Source organism: Tubulanus polymorphus, chromosome 11 (genome assembly GCF_964204645.1).
Source record: "Tubulanus polymorphus chromosome 11, tnTubPoly1.2, whole genome shotgun sequence".
In the NCBI taxonomy this organism is placed as follows: domain Eukaryota; kingdom Metazoa; phylum Nemertea; class Palaeonemertea; order Tubulaniformes; family Tubulanidae; genus Tubulanus; species Tubulanus polymorphus.
In genome coordinates, this window is record NC_134035.1 from 9,781,966 (window position 1) to 9,806,807 (window position 24,842).

At 40.6% G+C, this 24,842-nt stretch overlaps 1 long non-coding RNA gene across 1 annotated transcript in view; it reads right to left on the bottom strand.

Annotated features, from left to right (window-relative positions):
- Positions 1–24,842, bottom strand: part of LOC141913219 (uncharacterized) — a 39,704-nt gene that overhangs the window by 9,232 nt on the left and 5,630 nt on the right. The window contains exons 2-3 of the long non-coding RNA XR_012620248.1: positions 19,165–19,247; positions 16,910–17,166 (exon numbers count right to left, since the gene is read on the bottom strand). This is a non-coding gene — a long non-coding RNA (uncharacterized LOC141913219). The remainder of the gene's footprint in view (positions 1–16,909; positions 17,167–19,164; positions 19,248–24,842) is intronic.

The following is a 24,842-nucleotide window of genomic DNA, read 5'->3' on the forward strand; positions in this document are numbered from 1 at the left end:
GGTAACTTACTGGTTTCGCGAGCCAACTTTTATCCTTCAGACTTCCGAACTAATTTTTCAATTCAGTAACCGCCTAATAAGGTTTAAAAAAACCCGGTCCCGACAGAACTGATTCAGCAGAGTAGTTAACTGTACAACTACAAACATTTCTAATTACCCGTTTCTCATATTTGAAGGAATCTTAAAGGAGTTTCGGGCATTTCGCTCAAATCAAAGGAGTTAAAAGCATTTTCTGTTGAGGAGTTTTTAAGGAAGTAAGCAATCCTAGGGACCATGAGTTTTCCATGCGATTACACAAAATTTCCTGAGTGAATCCGCGGAGTGTCTAGGTTTAAAATGTAACAATTCGTTCGTCTTTTCATCGAATCAAGTATTGCGAAAGAAACACGTGGTCAATAACATTGGATCCAAATTCCCCAAAAGTTCCAGGTTTTTGGTAAAATTTGTTGGAAACTCCCAGTTTCCCTAATCTTCTTTCTAGATTTATCAGATTCCCTTCCAGTTTTCCAGATTTTCCAGGACAACGGCCACTGCGGTTAAGTGCGATAATTCGAAAGTGATCGTTCGTCGTTTTTAGTTTTCTTAAAAAAAATTTTAAAAAACGACGCGCCAGACGTTGTCGTCGTCGTCGTCAATCGAAAATGATCCCGATTTTGATTTATCGCCGTGGAACGAAACGATCGCCGAGAGCCGGTGTGTGAGCGAGAGCTGAAATCAGCGGGGACGACAAATTATTAACGAACATCCCATCAGCAGATTACAACCGATCAATCGATAAATGAATTCATTCTACGGCGACGACGAGAGAAAAGACCCGAGGGCCAGTTTCACAGTACGTAGCTCTCGACTCCAGTCAACAAACTGTAAAAGTGAATGACATCTTAGCAGTAGAATTCTGTCGAAAAGGTTACGAAATTGAAACCTGCTTTAAATAATTTCAAGAGATTAAAAATTAAATCGGGGTGACCACGACATATGTTACATGCTTTTCCCGTGACTATTCCCTGACATGTAAGCCGTTTCCTCTGACTTGATCCGTTAAGAATCCAATCGATTAAAACAGTCAAATATGTAAGACATAGACAGAAACTGAATGATTTTACGTACGATCTAGCAATCCGAACAGATTTCCCTGACTTATCCCTGAATTTTAGCATTTTTACAAAAATCCCCGACTATTTTCCTCCGACTTATTCAAAGATGACGCAATGTTAAGCACTCGTCTAGAGACCATCTTATGATCGGTTTTTTAAGTAGCCATCGAAAATCTTCGTCTATAGTCTAAAATCACCTCGGATACGTAATCACGGCCCCGGGGCACAAATTGCTAAGAAAAGATCGCCTTAAATCGTAAAGACCGCTCAGATTGGCTCACTGAGACCGGTGATAAATCTAAGCGTTAATCGTGCAAATTGCCCCAGTATCGCGGGCTTGAAAAAGGCGTACACGCGTATATATATATATATATATATATATATATATATATATATATATATATATATATATATATATATATATATGTCCCCTCGGGCGCATTCGATATTTGATCCGATTGTGCTTCAATGACACAGACATACACTTATTACATTCATTACATCTGAACTGCATTATCGGTGCGACCAGTAGTAATTAAATTGCCAATGTCCACAATCTGTGGGTCATTCTCAACCAGATTCCAGACACGGCCAGATCCGGCGCTTTAGAAGCAGCCAGACGATACCAGCCTCATCCCCAGCATCATCATCATAGCGGCTGATAGAGTTGGTAAAAACTATTGGACTATTCGCACATGCGGAAAACGACCACGAATATAAGAACGGACTAAACGGGCTTGACGCCCATCCTCATCCTCATGCTCATCCTCAACGGTGGGTTTGTGAAGGACTAACTAAACTAACGAATAACTCAAGTAAACATGAAGGAAAACTCCCTACATACAGATAAGAAACAAATCCCGTTCGAAAGTGGCAATAGAGTCTAAAGGGTTAATCGTTTTTTTTATAGACGCCAGGGAAACAGATTACATTTATATATACACCAAACAAATCCTGAACAAAAGTGGCAATAGCGTCTAAAGGGTTAATCGTTTTTTTATAGATGCCAGGGAAACGGATTACATTTATATATACACCAAAGAAATCCCGTTCGAAAGTGGCAATAGCGTCTAAAGGGTTAATCGTTTTTTTATAGATGCCAGGGAAACGGATTACATTTATATATACACCAAAGAAATCCCGTTCGAAAGTGGCAATAGCGTCTAAAGGGTTAATTGTTTTTTTATAGACGCCAGGGAAACGGATTACATTTATATATACCAAATCCCGCGCGAAGATCATCCATAAATTATCGGTTATATATATATGCAAGATTTCTGATGGCCGTACGATACTGAAATCTCGACCGAAACGTTGTCGTTATCGATTAGAAATATTCCGTCGTCGTCGTCTCTCTCGCGCTCCTACCCGATGTATAAAACAGCCTCTCGCCGACGGACGAGCAAGATTTGCTATTTAAGTCACATATTCGGTTATACAATACGTCGTAAGCACTCGCGCCCCAACGATGACGACGATGAAGATGATGATGATACAATATTCATTATAAACCGCAGCATGTATTCATCAATGAGTTTCTCTCTACACACGAGATATATCTGTACAACACGCATGTATTATATATCCCCTCATCCCCCCTCCCCCGCCCACAGCACGGGTAGAAATCGCTGAAACATCTAACGTCGCTCAGGCCGGCAGAGCAGGTCGGACCTCCCTGCGAATGGTTTCCCAAATAAGGGTGGTCACTTTCCGCCAATTGAAAAATTCCCCGATTTTTCTCGTTATAACAGAAAATTCCCCGACTAATTCCGAGGAATTTCTAGGTTTGAAATTCATTCATTTTTCATCGAATCACGTATTGATAAAGAAACACGCGTTCAATAACATCAAAAGAGTTTTCCGGGTATTCCAGGTCAGTGGCGATAGAAGAGCTTTCCCCGGCAGTTTTAGGGATAGAGGGTGAGGTGCTTGGAACATTAAAAGCTCTGCATCCATAACTTCGTATCAGCACATGTGTGTATACATACATACATACATACATACATACATACATACATACATACATACATACATACACGCTCGCGCGATAAGCAAAAAAGCTCCCGTCGCAAATTTTCAGCGATAAAAACTATTATAAGATAAATACTGTTTAATTATGTTCGATAGAGCTCGCGCGCAGTTGTCAATAGTGACTACGTTATAAAAATCAAACTTCAATACGTCGTCGTTCTGTTCGTCGTGTCGTGTCTATACTAGAATCGGTATAATATGACGCTGAGTGAGTCAATATACTACAGGCATCGGGTCCTTCGTATCGTTATTCAACATTCTAGCATAGAGATGCGTATATAGTCGTTAGATGTAGTCAGACAGGTCCGGGGTGGTCACTTACATTTGACTCGCTTTTTGCCCGACTATTTATTCCCTGACATGTTTTCCCCGACTCGATCTGCTAAGAATCCTATCACCCAGTCAAATATGTAAGACATAGACGGAGATTATTTGATTATACGTGCCATCTAGTCTAAATTTTCCCTGATTTTCAGCTTTTTCTTTTACAAAATTTCCCGACTATTCCCCGACTTATTTTAAAGAGAAGAAGATTTCCTGACTTTTCTCTGATTTCCAGGTAAGCGTCCACCCTGAAGTTCACTCGAAGCCCAACTCTCCAGGGAGCATCTAGCAAAATTGGAAGGCCTGATCCAGAAGGAAAGAAATGGCATTTCTCGGATAAAGCAGATATGTCAAAGGCCACCGGTTAGGTCCCTCGTAAATTTAGCGTGAGATATATTTTTTTAAGAGATCCATCCTGAAAGATGTAATTTCCGACTCAGGATGAGTAGTGTCAAATTTGCTTGTTTTAAGTACCACATCTGTATTGACGAAAAGGGCAACCTCCATGGACCTGCTCGGTTCCGTAGCCTAACATGAGATTTAAGGCAATAATAATAATAATAATAATAATAATAATAATAATAATAATAATGATAATAATAATAATAATAAAATTAAGTTTATAAAGAGCTGTAATTCCGCGCCGAGACAAAGTTAAAAAACGCTCTTCTGGAATGCGGAAGCAAGCTCGGAAAAGTACTATTTTGAGGTGAGACTAGAATTGGATGAATGACATATCCAGAACTCGGTTGAATGAATGGAATATCCAACCATATCCCCCCCCCCCCCCCGTTCAGACATCGGATACACAAGAAAATGTCTCGCACAATTTTTAAACTAGTGTTTGAATAATTCATTCGAACGCTTCCCGCCGAGTAGAGACTACTTACTTAATATACACACGTACGTATATTTCAATGCGAGTTAAGTCGATGAATTATTCAAATTCCGACTATACGCGATTATCGAACGCCATCGATCGGTTACCTGGACACCGATTGTGTTCACGCGAAATCACTGTGTTTTATTCATCGCGTTTCCGAATGCATGACCCGGTCACCAGGTGGCGCAGCTCGCGCGAGGCGAAGATGCTGTATTCGGATCTAAACCCCGATAAATAATAATCATATGAATATTGATCTCATTTGTGTGTGAACTCTTTACACAACGGCCAGCAGCAGCAGCAGCAGCAGCAGCAACAGCAGCAGCAGTGAAAGTAAACCAATAATGTGAAACCGTCAATTCACTGAATACCAGCCTCAAATGAAATTGTATTGTATTAAAGATTCTCATAGCACTCTTAACACCATCGGCAACGGCTGCAACAGCACCGGCAGCACATCAAATACAGCCTCAGCTGCATCCAGTATATCAGCTGCAGGTGGAATGGAACTAGCACCATCGGCGTCGTATGCACAATGCACGTACAAATGCAGGTGCTAAGCAGGGCGCCACAACCTGCCGAAGTGCTATCAGTATCAACTTGAACTTTCATTGAAATTTGAAAGAAAACGTTTCAAATTTATTAGTTATCAACAGTAAGAACGTCTGTAACATCTTTTGAAGACAGCTATGAAATCAAATCAGTATTTCTCAGGACAATAAACTGAAAATCTGTAACAATTGGCAGCTCTCGCTACAACACTAGGTTCACAAAATTAAGCCACATCAGCATCGCGTGAAATGTGACGAGGCCCATCAGCTTTTCGCGCAATGGCAATAGCATAATCAGCTACAGCGGTATCAGACAAATTAGCAGCATCAAAAAGCGGCACCAGCAGAGCTAACCGGTTCAGTTGTCGCTGCAATATGTGCCTAACACAGCGACCACAAGGTCAGGTCGACCATCTCTGGATAGACCACAGTTGTGATCATATATCAATTAAATGCAATAAGTTCAACATTCTTTCGTGATGGGTGGCGCGTAACATTATAGTCAGAGGGTTGAAAATGCCAAATCATCCCGCACCAACACAAGACTTCTGATGAATCACCCTTCATGGCAATAAACCCAAATAAAAACGCATGATACATTGTATTTCTGATAATAAGCATAGATACCAAAGGGGTAAGGCCAACATGGGGTATATATATATATATATATATATATATATATATATATATATATATATATATATATATATATATATATATATATATATATATATATATATATATATATATATATATATATATATATATATATATATATATGTGTATATATACGGTGCATACCGGATTGATGGCCACATATCACAGATGTGACACGGCACAATCTGTTGTCACTGCGTTAAACTCGGTCATATAACGACTGAACGTGTATCCGAAATGATGTTTAAAATACGCGACCTAATTAAAACTCAGACCTAGCGCAGTCGCAGTCGCCATCGCCATCGGGTATGAAATGTCGATTTGATGGCCTTCGAGTCGGAAGCCCGCGAAGAACGGTTTTAGAATGGCGTATCCGAGACGCGCAAGAGCAGACGGTGCCCGTTTTCGTCGTGTAGAAATATTCCGCCGCGGGAACCTGAACCTCCTAGAACCCTCGGTTCACTTATATCGCGCCCTCCCCAAAGAAGAGCTAGCTCAAACTATAGCCGGAGAGACGACGACTCACACGGAGAGACGACGTAACCCGGGCCAAATTGGCACGGTCAGACCCGAGCCAAATAAGGCGCGTACCTAATTAGAGAGCGCATTCCGACAGAAACCTCTCACTTGATACTAAACAATGCTTAAACAAAGCGAATTGGGTTATTACCGGTTCCAGTTGCAATTCACACTGTGCTAGAATTTGGCTCGGGCCTGGTCCGACGTTTTCGTTCGGGCCAAATTTGAACCGGGCCAAATATGCTCATATGATTGTGGCTTATGGCGATCTATGTCCAATTGTCATCAGCAATTTTGGAGAATTCATCAAATTAACTCAGTAGAAACCGCCAACTTGAACTCGGCCAAAATTTCGATATATCAAATTATTAGTTATCGCGAGGCGAGACGAGCGAGAGACGGGCGAGAAAGCGATTTCGTCGAGGTCGTCAAACGGCGAGTAATGGGTTAATATTTCACGAGAAACATTCTCGTCGTTTAAGTATTTGAATTGCATCTCTCGTCGAAACCAACGAGGAAATAGAAATGTTCGCAGCTTGATTGCCGCAAATCTAATCGGGACGACATCTCGAGAGCCGGCGACCGAGAAGGAGGCAGCTTCGACGACGACGACGCCGCGTCGCTGGCTGTTTGTCAAATGAAATTATGCGTCTACGAGGATGTCGTCGTCGTATGTCAGCCCCCCTCGCACCCCTCTTCCCCCCTTCCCCCCCCCCCCGGTCGACATTCTCAATACACGATACACACATGTATCGACTGATTGTTGATTATTTCAACAACACAATCATAAAGACTAGATACGTATGAAGAAAAACCGTGAACATCGAAAAGTTACGTGACTAAGAATCCAATCTCAGATCTCACAGATCACGTTTGTTCCAGATAATCGGAATAATGAAGACCCATCTTTAGGGCCCATACTGAGTACTTGATTTTCACCCGACTGTTCCCTTACATGCACATCATTGTTTTCACTGAATGGATCTGCTAAAAATCAAATCAATTAACACAGTCAAATACGTAAGACACAAACGGAAACTGTTTGATTTTACATCAATCTAGCAATCTCTACAAATTTCCCTGACTTTTACCTGATTTTTTAAAGATAAGAAAATTCCCCGACTTCTCTCCGATTTCCAGGTAAGTGGCCTCCCTGCCATAGTCGCTGTCATCTCCAAAAGCGATTTCGAATCATAACATTAGTCAGAATTAGTTAAGGTTAGAACCAAGATAAGCTTAGTTTGGCCTTAAATCTTAACCTTGAATGCAAATGGCCACGCACGGGACTAGTTTTCGCGAAGTAAATCAAAACGAGTGAATCAGAGTTTTTTTCTTGGGTTTAGAAATGCTGGTCAATAGCATATCCAAAATTCCCAGACCTTTCCAGCGTTTTTCTTTTTGCAAAATTTCGTCAAAATTTCTCGGGAGTCTTCTGCGATTTCGTTTCTAGATTTTTCTAGTTCGCCGAGTTTTCAAGGTTTTCCGGGTCAGCGGTCCGTTATCGGTAAGCTTGTACGAATCGCAGTGCGATGTGTCGGATACAGATAACACATTGTCCGATGACCGCGATGATAACTGGGGACGATGATAACTGCCGTCGTTGTTATCCGGTTACGGGTGTTTATACGTCGTCGAGTCGAGTCACACGTGACGCTCCGTTGAAATTTATTTGATGTATTGATCTCTTCGCCCGATGAAGCGAATACATTAATGATTACTTTACTGAAATCGAATCGAACGAGAAGCCGCCCGCGAACACAGCCATCAATTGCCTGATCACTTGTTTCAACGGTTGCTGGTATTGAACAGATCTTACTCCGATGCCGTAGCTATGCATTATACATGTATAAGTATATATATATATATATATAGACATGAAGTGCGGGATGGCTAGAATCCCGAAACTAACTCAAGAGTGGCCACTTCTATTTCACGAGCTTTTCCCCACTATTATATTCACGTTGTTTTCCCTGACTTGATCTGTTAAGCCTAGCGCACATCGATACTGCGATTGGAGACAACTAGTTGCTACCGAACGATTACCCCGCGCATCGAAATCTAATTACAACCGGTCAGTTGCAGCAACTGCATGGCTCGTGTCGATCGTCGAGATCCAGAGCGCGCACATCGACGGATATGACTGCGATTGAGTACAACCAGTTGCTCAAAAGTAGAACATGGGCAACTGGCTGGAACTGGAGATAGATCGACGCTTACCAATCGTAAGCTCGCTCACATCGACACATTCAAGCAACTGATCGTATCCAGCCAGTTCCTATCTTGCGCCGAAAACTGCGTTGCAACTAGTTGTCTCCAATCGCAGTGTCGATGTGCGCTAGGCTTAACTATATCCCCATAACATAACCTAACTTAGCTTTAAGAATCCGATCAATTAGCACTGTCAAATACATGAAACATAGACAGAAACCATTTGATTTCATGCCTGATCTAACAACCTCAACAAATTTCCCTCACTTTCCCTGATTTTTAGCGCGACAACCGACTGTGGACTGTGGTCGGCCTTGGGGTTTCGTTGTGTATCGTATCGCTTCACTTAAAGCCAGGTGCACTGGAGTCTGAGGATGTGAAGACCCGACGAGTGAGGTTCTTATTTCTGTGGAGTCGTATTTCGTTTTTTTTTCTCTCTAAATTTCCTGACTATTTTTAAGAAAAGAAAATTCCCCGACTTTTCCCCGATGTGCCTGATTTCCCGGTAAGCGCCCGCCGCGCAACTTTACCGCTTCAGTTAATTCCCGATACGGAACCGACAGAAATCGCGCTAACATCATAAATAGAGTAGTAATATAGACAATCGTGGAACCCGCGGCTGTATTTAACCTTTATAATAAACTAGATTACCAGTCATATTACCAGTCATATTACTAGTCATATTCAGCCTATTTCGGACTTCATCATCATCGTCTTCGATCTATATAGAATCGACCACCAACAGCAAGAATACTCGCGACTCAATCAGACTGTGCATGTCCCTGCGCAACCGGTCCAGTCGCGCTTGGGGACGATGCTCAATTGGAGCAGGTCAGCAGTAAGAATTTACGACTGGTTCTTTTTTCCCGATATAAGGGTCTTTCTCTATTGCTCTCACCGCGACGTCTACAATACGATTACTCCAAAATCTGACGACGGAGATGTTTTTATTTGATCGCGTCAGGCCCGAAGGACGGGTGTAATATCTCTCGACGTCTCGTCCCCGCGAGCTTCGTACGTAATTAGTACGTTACAAAAAGGCAATGTCATTTGGGAAGGATTTCGGGTAGACCTATGTGTGTCGTTTAATATCAGGGTGGCCATTTACAAATCCCTGCTTTTTCCATGTGATGACACAAAACTCCCTGAGCGAATCAGAGAAATTTCTAGGTTTATAATTCTACAATTCATTTACTTTTCATTGAATCACGTAGTGACAAAGAAACACGAGGTCCATAGCATTATCCGAATTCCAGATTTTTCCCGGTTTTTGGTAAAACTTTTCAAATCCCACGAGTTTGCACTGATTGTTCTATGCAATAACACATAACCTGAGGAAATCTGAGGTATTTCTAGGTTTAAAATGTTAAAATTCATTCTCATCTTTTTATAAATAAAGAAACCCGTGGTCAATAACATTATTTGAATTCCCTGAGTTTTCCAGTTTTTTTTTTATAGAAAAATTTGTAAAATTCATCTGATTTTTCTGATTCCCCAAGTTTTCCTGTTTTTCCAGGTCAGTGCTAGCCCGGTCCCCACACTAACGGTCCGTTGAACCCATGTCGCGGCCACGCTTCAATTATTCGGCGCCATTCGCGCGCCCGCACCGTCGTATTAAAACACATTATTGCGTTCGCGCATCAACTCAAATCGTGTCTCGCTCGTCCGACGAAGAATAAAGAAGAGGAAACTGATTGAACGACGAACTTCTCGAGAGAATAAAAATTGAACGATTGTCAACGATTGAATGAATCGGTTACCGGTGTTTTGATGTGAATAGCAGCGTGGGCGGACAGAACGAAGCCTCTTCATGTGAATTTTTTCCAGAATTCTGATCTGACGGATGTAAATGCAGCAAATGATTCGATACAATGAAGTGACAGTGATAAGAGAAAGAGAGAGTGATAAGAGGGGAGATGCAGGGAGAGGGAGGAGTGAATTTATTTGGGAGTGCCCGATTTTCCCATGTTTAGAATTGCTATTTATACAGTAAAGTACAGTACATTACAGGGGCTGCAGTTGCTCAAAAGTTGGTTAGAGCTACGTGCAATTTTGCTCGTAGGTTACAGTTAACCAGTAGATAGTTGACTTAGTGACAATTGAAAGTCCATAGTTTCTATGGTATTACCCAGGCCCGTAGGTGGAGGGGGTTACTGGGGTTACTCGTAACCCCCCATTTGGCTGATAGTGCCCTTTTTCTGAGATGTACTAATCTGATTAAAACCTCTTTACTTCTTTACCTTGGGCACACTTTCTACGAAAGGGCACTTTCATTGACGCAAAAGGGCAGTTTCCATGCATAAGATGGAACCAGAAGGCTTTTATTACAAATAACCCCCACACTTTAAATCCTGCCTACGGGTCTGTTATCCACTGGTTATAAAGTTTAACCAACTCATGACCAACTGACTCCAGGTTTCTATTGGCTTCTACCGATTCCAGAATTCACTTGTGGCGCGCGTTCGTTTCAACCAGAATACGCTCTGCCCATTACAAGAATAGCTTATAAAACCTGTAAACCTGATAGAAGACGGGCCGGTCGAGAGTTTGTTTTAACCCGGACCTTAAACGGGAACGCAACGTTCAATCAAAAACTGCCTTAGTTTCAACATAATGCGGAACGCTCGCTGTATTTGATATTGATTTCAGCAATAAGACATACGTCCACGATACGCGATCGCATTTCAAAAATCAAATATTTTCCTATAGTTACAAAGTGGACGGTTACAATAAATAACACAAGTGTCAAACATAATAATAATAATAATAATAATAATAATATTCTAATATTCATCATAAATATATGTATATCATCCGATACAGTTACGCGCACGAACGGTGATAAACACCAGCTCAATGCACAAGTAATCATACGCAACAGAACACCCCCAGCTAGCGGTCTAAACTCAAGGTCATAATCGCGTGGTACGCAAACAAAACTCAAGGTCGCCATACGCACTAACCTAATGGACGATCGATTGATATATTATATATCTCATATCAAATTATTCTATTAATTCAAATACACTCCACTGCATTCGACTATCTATACATATGGTTAGTTATGATTAGTTTTTTCCATCCTCCGAGATTCGCCAGTTGCACAGTCGTGACATTAGTCCAAGTGTGGTCTTAAATCTTAAGACCATCTTAAGTTGTTAGATTGGCTATAGAACTAAATTGGTCTTAGACTGGTCTTATGTCTAAGCCATGACTATGCAACCGGCCCCAGTAGCTGGTCTCTCTGTTAAATCTGACCATCTCAAATACTCGGCCAATATTTGAACGCTGTAAGGCAGACAGAAGGGCGGATCCAGGCCAAAAGAAAGGGAGGCGTCCGCTTAAGGAACGTAGGGCCTTTTTCTAAGCGTTGCAGCAATAATTGCGTTGTTCCTACAAACGATGACTTTTCAGATCTAGTAGAATGGTAAACCAGCTAGTTTCCGAAACAAAATTTATACATTTTTTTCAGTTGTTCAATACTAATATTCACCTTTCTTCAGAAAATATTCAGGGCGAAATATTTGAGGATATTAAGTAGAGGGCTTAAATAATATCAAAACTACGACGATTAACCTAAATACCCACTCCCCCCCGGACATACGTCAATGTAGCCAGGCCCCCTCGATGATTAACCTACATACCCACAGCCCGGACACACGTCGATGTAGTCAGGCACCCCTCGATGATGATTAAAATGACGTAGTGTTAATCCGGCTTATGTTCCACGTCAATGTACGAGCGTCAATCTGTCTGTCTGTGTCATAAAATTATAAATATATATATATATATATACCGGTATATTATATTATTTAGAACGGACCAGGGCAAGGCCTTTCACCGGGCCCGCTAGCCCGCTGCAGTTCCAGCCAGTTGCCCATGACTATTGCGCTGTATGCTATATACGCTCGTCTTTTTGGTCAGTCTTGTCCGGTCCACCAATAGACCAGCTTAATAACGGGGTGGTCACTTTCCGCAAATTCACAAATCCCCTGAATCATGAATGAATGAGTTTCTTGGTTTAAAATGTTACAATTCAAATGTTACAATTCATTAATTTTGTATATGAATCACATATCCATGGTAAAGAAATGCGTGGTCAATAGCGTCATATCCAAAATCCCCGAGATTTCAATGTTTTTTTCACCAAAATTTGTCAAATGCGAATCTTGTTTAGCAAAATAGCGCTATATAAAGTCATCTATATATCTACTACTATACTACATCGCTGTACAATAGCGGTTTCTCATATCGACGACGAGCGTAAATTGAGTATAAATTGATTATTTCATCATTATACGGACGGCGATGAAAACACGTCCACAAATATCCGATAGTTCAAATATAATCACTATATGCGTGCCAGTGCGGAGCTTTTGGTGCACGGTAGAATTAGTTGTCGGTGGTCGCGGTGTTAAGTACGAAGGCGACGCGCGCATATTTCTGCTCGTCGGTGCCTGTCGCTTTTAATTTGAAGTCGATCGATGTCGCCCGCGAGGCCAACCGACGACTCCATAGACTCCGTAGTCGTGCGATGACAATTATACCATATACACATCGACTACATGGGCTGCTGCTGCTGCTGCTGCTGCTGCTGCAACGATGACGGGGATGGATGGAGAGGTTGGAAGCATATCTCTATGACAATATCATACATTCCAGCATCGGATTCCAACATCACCCGACAAACGCACGCACACAACGACGACGACGAAGAACCATGTGTTAAAATACCATTAGCGCAGTCACAACACGGCGTTATCATATACGAATTCAACAACAACGACGACAACAACAACCAGCTCGAATGTCATTCCGTTTTGCGCTTTGTTGCCGTCGTCAAAAAGAAAAATAATGACGATGAAAATTTCACAGACACAAAGAAAAACTACTGAAGAGCTCGTATTCAATGTCGAGTAATAAACCGTTACGCAACTGTATAATAACAAGCTGTGTAACCGCAGTGTGGACTACAATGGAAACCCCTGATACACCGCCCCCTGATCACCGCCATACGCCATGGTTTATCCGAGAACGAGTATCTGAATTCTAACTCGAAACTGGTCAAAATGAATGGCATTACCACCAAAATGCTAAATCAATAATGTAGGCGGTATATGCGGGGGGGGGGGGGGTTGACTGCAGTTCTGTTGATCTACTGATTAGCACTATTTCTTCACAATGTACAAGACTCTCAGTAGAGTATCACGGGACATTTGATCATTCACTAATACCATTTAACAATCAGTGAGCGAATGCTCATATCTATAGCGAACCAGTAAAACAGCATTACGAAGTCTTAACGTTGACCACCACCAGAGCATTCAACAGATTATCAAGAAGTTTGTTGAACACAAACTTCTGAAAACCCCTACAAGGGTTTTACAAACGGGGTTCGATCCTGGTGGATGCGCATAATTTCGCCGTCACTTCCTCGACGTTATGAACGAAAGCGTCGAAGCCATTTCGACGACTTTCATTACCGGACGCAGTCTTTCAGGGACTGACTTAATTTTCTTCGCAAGACATTCAAAAAGGCATCAAGCGTTCTTGCCGAGCCCAAAAAAGGCGTCGTATAACGTTCATACCATGTGTGTATAGGAATGTTCGAATGGCGCGGGCTAAAAAATCGCCTCATACCAGAACAACCGCGGCGGTAATAACCTCTCCCCGGAGGGTGTATATCGCATACCCGGTTTTATGCGCTGCGCCGCGCGAATTTATTCAGTTTGGTATGTGAGCAATTTGACCAATCTAACTTCGCCGGGGCCGGCAACGGGCGACTCGACTGATCAGCGCCGGGCTAACGCGCCGAGTGCGGCTAATTAGTATTCCGTATACCATTCTACAACAACAACTACATATACACAACACTACCTCGATTTAGCAGTCAGGGGTAAATGGATATATATATATATATATATATATATTCCCTCGCGCTCTCTCCCTCTTGATGGCAGAGTTTCTCCTACCTGCTTCAACGTGGATTCATAAACACTTGCATAATAATAGCCGTAATACATTATATATGAGGATAGCGTGGTATATAGCAGTGATGATACACGGCGTGGTATGGTATACATAGTGAATTAGTACCGTTAAATCCGTATATATACCGGCTTGTATTCACTCGATGGCAAACCGATAAATCCGGGCGTTCAATCGAGACTTACTTTAACGTCATGCCCCGTACATATTCTACATTAAAATTGGTTCCAGCTCGTTTTCAATACGTTCGCTCCATATATTAAGCGAACATATCTTAACTTTTTAAAACGCATTGCAAGCAAACCCTCCGAGTCCAGAATCTGGATGTACGTAAGTGCTTAATATCTGCCAACACTGTAGAGATATGAGCTATGACGAACTAAACTGTATCTTGAGCGTTTACATTTTATAGAACGCCACATTTTAGACTGAAGTAGAGCCTCCTCATCTTCATATTCAAGATGGCTGGACAGCACAACTAGATTTTCAAGGGGATAGATACGAGATAATGGTTGTCAATCCTCCGAGGACAAGTGCCAGAAGTGGGAGACCTTCCAAAACAGAAGTATGACTGTCCTTAGAAATAGGAACAGAAGTATGAATGTACTTAGAAATAGGATAGTAAGTATGACTGTCCTTAAAATAGGAATGTAAGTATGAATGTACTTAGAAATAGGAACAGAAGTATGAATGTACTTAGAAATAGGAACGGAAGTATGTCTGTCCTTAGAAATAGGAACGGAAGTATGACTGTCCTTAGAAATAGGAACAGAAGTATGAATGTACTTAGAAATAGGAACGGAAGTATGTCTGTCCTTAGAAATAGGAACGGAAGTATGACTGTCCTTAGAAATAGGAACAGAAGTATGAATGTACTTAGAAATAGGAACGGAAGTATTTCTGTCCTTAGAAATTGGAACGGAAGTATGAATGTACTTAGAAATAGGAACGGAAGTATGACTGTCCTTAGAAATAGGAACAGAAGTATGAATGTACTTAGAAATAGGAACGGAAGTATGTCCGTCCTTAGAAATAGGAACAGAAGTATGAATGTACTTAGAAATAGGAACGGAAGTAAGTCCGTCCTTAGAAATAGGAACAGAAGTATGAATGTACTTAGAAATAGGAACAGAAGTATTTCTGTCCTTAGAAATTGGAACGGAAGTATGAATGTACTTAGAAATAGGAACGGAAGTATGACTGTCCTTAGAAATAGGAACAGAAGTATGAATGTACTTAGAAATAGGAACGGAAGTATGTCCGTCCTTAGAAATAGGAACAGAAGTATGAATGTACTTAGAAATAGGAACAGAAGTATTTCTGTCCTTAGAAATTGGAACGGAAGTATGAATGTACTTAGAAATAGGAACGGAAGTATGACTGTCCTTAGAAATAGGAACAGAAGTATGAATGTACTTAGAAATAGGAACGGAAGTATGAATGTACTTAGAAATAGGAACAGAAGTATTTCTGTCCTTAGAAATTGGAACGGAAGTATGAATGTACTTAGAAATAGGAACGGAAGTATGACTGTCCTTAGAAATAGGAACAGAAGTATGAATGTACTTAGAAATAGGAACGGAAGTATGTCCGTCCTTAGAAATAGGAACAGAAGTATGAATGTACTTAGAAATAGGAACGGAAGTATGAATGTACTTAGAAATAGGAACAGAAGTATTTCTGTCCTTAGAAATTGGAACGGAAGTATGAATGTACTTAGAAATAGGAACGGAAGTATGACTGTCCTTAGAAATAGGAACAGAAGTATGAATGTACTTAGAAATAGGAACGGAAGTATGTCTGTCCTTAGAAATAGGAATGGAAGTATGAATATACTTAGTAATAGGAATGTAAGTAAGGAGGTTCTTCAAATAAGGGAAAGTATTACAGTATACTGTATAATCTATATAACGGGCATCAATAACGTGATCTCAACCTGAACCTCATCTCAACACTCGTATTATATAAATGAATCATTCTGCCTCAGATCATCGATAAAATTTACAATAGAACTGTTTAAGACTCAGGGTTTAACTATAGAAAATCTATATCCCGTTCATTGATTATCATTGCATCATACCCTCCAGTGATAAAAATAAACAAAAAATACACAGAGTTGAATGAGTTCACGGAAATTTTAGAATGTCTATATATAGGACAGGCGTGGGTTTAGTTTGATACAAGAGCTAATGATCTCATCGACAATTTCTTAAAAATATACAACTCAATGAATACAGCAAAATCATACATTCCTCATCCAATTTCACACACTGGGATTTACAGCCCAGTTCCATGAATTTGTGGGTTTCATTTCATTCGAGGCCCATTCCCACAGTTGTGTGACAGTTGTATGGGTTTAATTTCACTCTTGGCCCAGTTCCACAGTTGTGCGGGTTTAATTTGACTGTGGACCCATTTCCACAGTTGTGTGGCTTTGATCAACTGCAGGTCCAGCACCACAACGGGTTTATTTCAATTTCGGGCCCAGTCCTGGTGAGATTAATCAGCCTCTGGGTGCATTTCATCGGCGGCTATACTCAATTCAACTCTTCGACCAATCTGACCGAAATGAACTCATCGATCGCACAACTGTAGAACTGCGTCTATAATTCAATCCGGATCGGGAACGTGATTGGTTAAAATTGAACACTTACCCGCGTGTATGCATCGTACGGAACGTCTTAAGAAGGATCAACACCAGAACGCAGGAGAGTTATATCCCGAGTATGTTTGCATAGAAGTTTTCAACCATGATATCATGTTTGTATTTTTTAAATATATAATGTGTGTTCAACTGGGAGGTCGGGGTGGGACAAAAAACATCGCGATCGCACGTCGCGATCCGAAGTCGGTAGTCATCGCGCGCACACACACAGTCCGTCTTTGAGCTTTCACATCAGCAGTAAGACACCTGAAATGTTATTACAACTAATCAAATAAACTCGATCGGTATACGACGACGACGTGTATACGCCAGGGTAAATATTGATTTCTTAGATCAGTCGTCTGCTGCCCACGCACGCCGCCCGTCGTCTTCGTCGTCGGGATAGTTCAAATCGGGGGAAGCGACTTCTTTCCTCGACCGACAACGCGGGCGGAAAAAACAGATTATTGCTTTTCGCTCGGTTTCATATTTTACGCGAAGAGCAAACAACGACCGAACGTATTACACGACATGTTCCCGTCGGGTAAGTAGACTCTCACCGAACTGACCCGTATCTCGAAAATATGAAGAATCCTACTAACTTACGATGGTTTCCATAGACAGGTGACTGTCTGATATCATTTGAAGTAAAAAGCCACAATTTACAGAAAAATAAATTCTCGCATTTGACGGTTCGGCCCACTTCTGGGCCATTTACAAAAACTGTTTTTGAAAATTAAAACCTATAGAATTGAGTTGCAACGTCAAAAGCTCATTTGATATTTTCTCTATATTGTATGTTTCTACTTATTCCTACTTATTCCTAAATAGCAAGATATCAGAAGTGAGTATAGTCGTCGGAATATTTTTGGGTCATTTTGTCTTCAAATCTTTATCGATGCCTTATAAATAATGATGAGGTTATAGGAAAATTTTACCAAAAGCAACACGCGACAAAGGGCCAGTCATAAACAACATTCCACTAATTTTATCTATTTCTAAATCATTCCTACCTATATACGCAATTTTATATAGCATTACATATACGATACGTTATTTATGAATGTGCGGTAAAAATGCCAGTGGTAAAAATATACCATAGGTAAAAATGCCAGAGTTAGAAATGCCAAAGGGTGATATGCAGATTAGGTGAATATCGGCATCGGACATGGCATTCTTATCTAGACTAGATGACGATAAGATTTTGAACATTAAATAACATATTTCTAGATTAATGAAAATAACGAAGTGAATGTACAATCATTTATTCGATTAAGCGCATCGCTCATTGCGTTTGATGGAAATCGCGAACGACTCCGTTGAAAGAATCAGATAATATCAAACAATATCGGCGTATCGGTTGACAATCAAAATGAAGAGCTTATGAAAAGACGCACATCTCGTATGAAAGCGTCTAACGCTGTATTTGTATTACGATATATAGTTCTATGAGAAAATTGATCCAATCAAAGATACGCCAGATTTGAGGATCGTTTGTTTGATTAAACGAATCGAAATTATCGAATAGACAATTTCTTTTTTATTATGGTGAAAAATATCAAATTACACGCGGCCTCGACCACCAGCTTGCTATCGTTAATTATTTCTAATCAAAAGCTTTTGTTTTGTTTTGTCGTTTGTTCTTCTATGCTTCCTTTTTTATGGTAAACGTATCTATCAAATCATATATTCGCCGATGGCACATTATCAATTATGGCTTTTTTGACGCTGTAAAAACCGTTAAAATAATGTTTATACATATTGATACCTAGTATGTGTTTTATAGGCCTAAGTGGTTCTGTGTGAGTCGATGTGCCCTGTGTCAACAATATTGATTATTCAAAATAACAATTACAATTGTAAATGTAGTAATTGATTATTTTGTGATTCAATTTTTTTCATAACTCTCAGCCTATTTCATCATTAACAAATTTTAATAATTTTTTTGAGAGGATGTGCACTACCTTATCAAAATTTCGGGGCTCGACTGGTTGCCAGTTTTATTCAATTCAAGTATCAATATTCAAATCCAAAATAACTTATCGATCCTTGATTTATAGGATATTATAAATGTTCAACAATATCAAGCTCAGAATCGATAAACTTTCAAAATAGTTTTCTTGTTTACCTCTGGCATTATTGCTGCCTATCTTTATGCATATACACTTCATGAATGACCCCAGAGTATATAACTTAAATACATGGCTCCTCGGTAAATTCGACTAGTATCAAAAGTATTCACATTGCAATAAGCAAAATCCGTACCTGAAAGCATTATAGAAGATAGCAGTGTAGAGATTTCCATCAGTCTTCAGGCTATCCGTTAGCACCACTGCAGTTTTCATTACCTTTACAAAAACGAAAGAAAAAAGACGAGTTCACAACATAGTTAAAATAACATCGAATTCATCGAATAAGCTTCGCGTGGACAATATCTTTGATACAGCTTTGGTCTGCAGAAAGAGGGTCAACTCTCAAGATAAAGTATCTAGAAATCTGAAGAAGACGATGATAACAAATCAGGGGTTAGTTGCCATCGGTTGGTTTAAATTATCTAGTGGATAGTTGACACAAGCTGCGTTCACACGGCCGTGTTAGGCCCGGGCCAAGTTAGGCCCGCAACAACTCGCACATAGGTGCCAAATGGTCCCGCGCCTGTTTGACCCGACCTTAAACATCAGACCAGGCCAGAGCCAAGCTTTAGCACGGGACAAATGATTGCATTTGAATTGCAACTGGTTCGGGAAATGATTTGTTAGTGAGCGTCTAATTAGGCACGGGCCAAATTTGACTCGGGTCTGATCCGTGCCAATTTGGCCCGGGCCAAATCATCTCCATGTGATCGCGGCTATAGTGACAATTAAAACTGCAAAACTAGACGAAACTTCACATCAAAGAATGTTAGATAATTCTGACAGATTATATGGGTGTCATCACGTGAATGGGCAACCTAAAGACAAATTGAATTATTAAAAATATTTTTGAATCAAGTTCATTCGACCATTTTATATATATATATATATATATATATATACATGCATACATTCATTTAAACAGTATATTATCAAAGTTATACTACCCCGAGAAGTATTTACAATTGAGGAAAGGTCAAAGTGAAATTCTTAAGGTTTTACAACAACATACGTACTATTTATTCGCATAATTGGCGACCGTTATTAAACTCAGGGGAACCTCACAACTGTTGGAAGGGAAGGCAGCAGCTCTTACAGCCGGTGGCCTATAAGCACTGCTGAAGCGTGAGCCTTTAATAAAGCCACTATTGAGGTCGAAAGTGCAGAGAATGGTAACGCAGTTTAGCCAAGGTCATTCCCAAGATGGCCGAAATTTCGCACTGTCCTTCCTACAACTGTTCCATACACGAATACATACTCCGGAATATCTATACATCCTAATACAGTCTAGCGCATAAAGCAAGAAAAACCTTTAAACAAGAAACGTATTTGGTGTTTATGCGTTTCGAAGTTTGGGTCACCCAATACTGCACAAGGCGAAACAAGAAACACACTGAAAGGCAATGACGATCCCATGGTATCGAAATATTGGCAATTTTCGATAATTCATGAATGAGATCTGTTTGTTGTCACTGTATGGGTGTTTCTTGTTTAGATACTGACAAAGCGCACACAGCTCCTTGTTTTGGTAAGCGCAAGCCGTGGTAAAGTCTAAGACATGACGGTTAGATTATGCAGTCTCGTACATAGACCAGTAGACCAATGGAACTAGAACTAATCCACTTTGGTCAGCGGTTGTACAGTAAATATATATGTAAAATGCAGTGAATCCCACAAGAATGACGAAAAAAAGATATGTCCGAAAATGTTTCCATGAGCGAGGAGATTAATCAACGTTTCGACTATATTCTAATAGTCATCTTCAGGGAATCTATACGCAGTAAACCTTGCCTTACTTGGACAAAACTGCGACCAAATAACTAATTGACTGTGGTTAAGGCCACAACTTCAGGTTGTACTTAACATCAAATAAGCATAGGTCTATATCAGTTTCACACTGTATGCACTAGGCTTTAGTCGAACGGTCGCCGCATTAGGAGTTTTAGTAGAAAGCTCCTTCGTCCATCAATGGATAAATTAATCGTTCGGGGTCGAGCGCGCTTGCGGGGGTCGAGCGCGCTTGCGGGGGCCGCAGATTCGCGCATCACTGCGCGGCGTACATTCAACGCGTATCCACGTACGCGGCCCGTCGTACATCCGTCGACCTACGACGAATTAAACCTGGCGCCGATCAACGATTATAGATCAGTCATGTATTAATGGATTTATAGATTATTCGTCATAGCTTTCGTTAAACTGATCATACACACGCGCGCACACACCAACGCTGAATCAATGTTACAAGAGCTAAGAGCTATATATATATATATATATATATATATATATACATTATTCTCGTCCACCTCTCGTGAGCAGGTACAATCTACATCACGTTTATACCCCAATACTATAAACTCCTCCTAAGTAACTGTTGATCTCGGTTAACCATTAATTCAGCGGTTAACCTCTTATCCTTTACACTACCGAGCTTGGTTTCAAATTCGGTAACCGCCTCAACTGGGTAAAAAAGAAATCCTGGTCCCAACTGTATCGATTTAAGGGTACCGGGTAGTTTAATGTACGACAATGTAAAAACTAGACATAAATTCCAAAGGCGTTTCAAGCACCTTTAAAGTATCATCAACTTTCAACTTTGGAATCGAGGAGTCGTAGGGACAGCGTAAGATGATGAGTGATCATCTGTCAGCCAAGGCCGACGAAAATCCGCCGAAATAATCGTTAACTTCGAAATCGACGCGGTCGACTCGAGTAATCAAGAAACATTTTCCCGATGACCGCTGGGAAATAGCCGCGCCGCGTCGAGCCGAGCCTTCGGGTTCATCTCGGTCGCAAGCGAAGACGGAAAGATGTCCGAGTCGCAGCAGCAGCAGCAGCAGCGTTTCACCCCGTGAACTACGGCAGACAGTACGACTGACTGACCGCCTGATCGAGACAATTAACTCATCGCCAATCAAAACCACGGTTGAATATCCGTGCGGGCAATCTAAACTCTTAACTGAAAATCAGCTGCATGTCATAGCTGAATATTTCAACGCGCATTCCTTTGAAAAAGGTTGTCAATACATATAATAGAAATACGCAAAATAGACTCTAAAAACTTTTCCAAGCTGAATCAACAGCTATAAAGAGTAACCTATTTCAAAGTGCCTTAAACTTTTGATAATTACTAACCTTTCCGAGGCTTAACCAATAATCAAATCTCAACTAAATGAACCTAAATTTCAAATCCTGATTAAACTAAATGAACTGTATCCTGTAAGACCATCATGATGAGATATTGATCGCGGACTATCGACGACTATATAGACAGTTTCCCAAAACCATCTAGAAAACCATCTACACAAATGATCATGAACCTTTGTGCTAGACACTTCCTGGAACAAAGGTCTTCTGGCTAGGGTTACATCACACGTAGCAGGGTTTCCAGTAGAATGGCCAAGGTAAAAAGAAGTAGGCCTACTAAGAAGGACTTTTTGGCGATATTAGACCCAAAAGGAAGGTCTTTTGGACTCGGAAAATTATTTCTAGTAAAATGAGGGCCCATAAGGGCGCATTTTGCAATGCCTTCACCGGAATAGTAGTCGAGTAAACCAGTCATACATTTTTGGGGTAATTCTATAATACTTTCCTGTATATTCAATCTTATTGACAATTGAATTAACAGGCCTGAGTGATGAAATACTACAACAGTTGAAATCGTAACAAAATTGCGTGTGAAAAATGAATAAAATAATTAAATTTGGAAGGACTTTTTTATCAAAAAGGAGGACAAAGATGATGTTTGTCCAAACTTTCTCCAAATGAAGGACAAAGAAGGAATTGGAAGGACCGCTGGATACCCTGCATTGTGAATTAGGGCACTAGAACGTTGAGCTTATTTGATCGCGTACTGATAACCGACGTTTTCAAAAAATCCATCTATAAACCTTCGCTAGACAGGTTAAATAGTCAAACACAGTAAGGCTCATTTTCTAAAACAAAGGTCTCTAAATCAACGTTCAGCTTATTGTCCTATATCTTACTGCCGGGATTGTTCTTTGTTTATGATAATTTTGAATTCGGTCCTCAACATTACGACATCGCCCCCAAAACGACATCGAAATAACCATCAAAACCAAACACAATTGCTCTAAATGCATTCGGTATCGGAACAGGGCATTGGAACACCCGGTCGAACGAGCAATTACTTCAACGAACATAATGCCGGCATTTACGAGGAAGCAATTGTGACATTCATAATAACTAATCATACAGAAAATTACTTCGTTTATTTCAAATGTTGTACAAATTACGTAGCACAGTATAATTGACTTAATTGCTCTATTTATAATAACACAACAGTACAGTGGCACATAAACAATTTTACTGCAGGGTACTATTCCCTACTGGACTGATTGCGAAGTGTCCTGAATTAACCTGTAAGGCCTAGCCTACATCGACACTGCGATTGGAGACAACTAGTTGTCGGGCAGTTTTGGGCGCATGAGAGCAACTGGCTGTATACAATCAGTTGCTCGAATTTCTTCGATGTGAGCTAGCTTACGACTGGTTAGCGTCCATCTATCTCCAGTTCCACCCCAGTTGCTCATGTTCTACTTTTGAGCAACTAGTTGTACTCAGTTGCTGTCAGAAGATTAATTGAATGCGAACTAAATCTCGTAAGACTAAAATGTACTGAATTGACTGCAGTCGCGGTTCTTCATGCAAAATATATAAACTCATATAAGGCGAAACGGCCGAATGGTGCATAAACCATCCATCACAAGAGCCGTGATCGCACAAGCTTTAAGGCCCGGAACAACCGTTCAATCGGGCGCCAAATGGGCCCGTGCCTATCTGGCTCGGCCAAAAACGTCCAAATTTTAGCACCAGTCAAATTATCGCATTTGAATTGCTAGGACTGGCACTGGAATTGCTAGGACTGGCACCGGAAGAGCTCTCACTTATGAGTGTACCTCACTTTGCTTTGCTTAAACATTGTATAGTTCCTCATTAGGCACGGGTCAAATTTGACTCGGGCCTGATCCGCGCCAATGTGACCCGGGCAAAATCGATCCGAGCATACGATTGTGGCTGTTCATTCCGTGGTTCATATATATGAATTCTAATACCAGCGGCAGAATTTTCCAAGTCAGTCAGACAAAAAAAGAAGCTCGAACCCACTTATAATAATACTAGAGTGCCGTTTCAGCGGGTTGAAGAAATATCAAGGGGTACGCGTGTGAATGTATATAAATATTCCGCGCGAGTAGGCGAAGTACGATTGCTTTGTTCTAAAGGTGAAAACAACGATTCTTTCATTATTTCTGTTGTTGCTGTTTAAAGATAAGTCGAGCGTCGTCTGCGATAGATTGAATATCGAGGCACTTCTCTAACGCAAAATGTCACCCAGTCTTCAAAAGATGAATTAATCGGCGAAGTATTTTTTTTTACCCGCGATGAAAAAACGATTCGGAACTATGCGTTTGCCAGGGTTTCCTACTATGTCGACACCCAGCACTCGTTGATCCTTTGATTTCCGCGATCAAGATCTGAACATTCCCTCGAACCAGGCTCAAAGTACAAGACCCTGAAACGTTTTGAGTTGCCCTTTCTGAATGAACTCATAATTTTTCGCTGCCTTATCACGTGGAGTTTTCATAAACTATTCTTGCATTATTCCATTGGTAGGATAAGCTCTATACTTGGAAATGCTGTAAAATGCGATACATACATATCCAAGTATTTCCATATACGACGTCCTTATTATATTGCTAATATGCTACAAAATATGCATTTTTAATGATGAAAATAAGAATCCGAAGTCAGCCATCTTCGATGACATCATAACCTAGTGTGGTCATGTGACAG